The sequence below is a fragment of the Phaethon lepturus genome, unplaced genomic scaffold (genome assembly GCF_000687285.1).
Source record: "Phaethon lepturus isolate BGI_N335 unplaced genomic scaffold, ASM68728v1 scaffold26771, whole genome shotgun sequence".
NCBI lineage: Eukaryota > Metazoa > Chordata > Aves > Phaethontiformes > Phaethontidae > Phaethon > Phaethon lepturus.
The window spans coordinates 4,608-4,807 of NW_010517414.1; positions in this window are offsets into that span (position 1 = coordinate 4,608).

A 200-nucleotide genomic window follows, 5' to 3' on the forward strand; every position below is an offset into this window, starting at 1 on the left:
TCGTCCTTCCCAGAACGCATTTAGGTAAAAAAAAACAAATTGCTGCCCTGTCTCCCTGACGTCCCAGCAGCCACCGAACGGGCAGGACCGCATTGTCGGGTGCTGCTGCCCCCAAAGCTTTGCTCCAATGGGTGCTGGTGGTCCAGGCAGGACCCCTCACCCCTGCCCAAGCCCTGTGAGGGAGCAGAGGGCTGAAACAC